The following is a 584-nucleotide window of genomic DNA, read 5'->3' on the forward strand; positions in this document are numbered from 1 at the left end:
TGGCCGGGAGCGGCCACTGCACTCCAGTCTGGGCGACAGAGTGAGACTCCAACTCAAAAAAAAAAGATGAGCGGGGTAGAACCCTGGACGCCAAGGAAGCTGCCATGACCTTGGAGAAGAACCTGAACCGAGCCCTTGTGGACCTTTATGCCCTGGAATCTACCCACACAGACCTCCATCTCTGTGACTTCCCGGAGAACCACTTCCTAGATGAGGAGGTGAAACTCAGCAAGCAGATGGGCGACCATCTGACCAACAGGCTGGCAGGGCTGGAGGCTGAGCCAGACGAATATCTCTTCCAAAGGTTTACCCTCAAGCACGACTAGGAGCCCAGCGGCCTCTGGGGGGGGCCCCTTTCAGAGTATCAGGGCTGCTTCCGCCTGAGTCTCCCCCTCCCAAGCCCTGGACCAAATTTAAAAAAGCTAATACTTGGAATAGAAAAGCTAATTAGCACAAAATAAGCTGGGGAGGGGGTTGTAAGACAATTATCAATAGCTACCTCTGAGAAGCTGGTTCTGTCCTTGGCTAGTAGTGATTGGAGGGTAAATATAAGTAAACTGCTAGAAAAACATGACAGAATTAGG

At 51.5% G+C, this 584-nt stretch overlaps 1 pseudogene; it reads left to right on the top strand.

Moving 5' to 3' along the window:
* Positions 1-326, top strand: part of LOC103277192 — a 921-nt pseudogene extending 595 nt beyond the window's left edge.
* The last annotated feature ends 258 nt before the right edge of the window (positions 327-584 follow it).

This window comes from Carlito syrichta, unplaced genomic scaffold (genome assembly GCF_000164805.1).
Source record: "Carlito syrichta isolate Samal-C Ts95f unplaced genomic scaffold, Tarsius_syrichta-2.0.1 Scaffold316502, whole genome shotgun sequence".
In the NCBI taxonomy this organism is placed as follows: domain Eukaryota; kingdom Metazoa; phylum Chordata; class Mammalia; order Primates; family Tarsiidae; genus Carlito; species Carlito syrichta.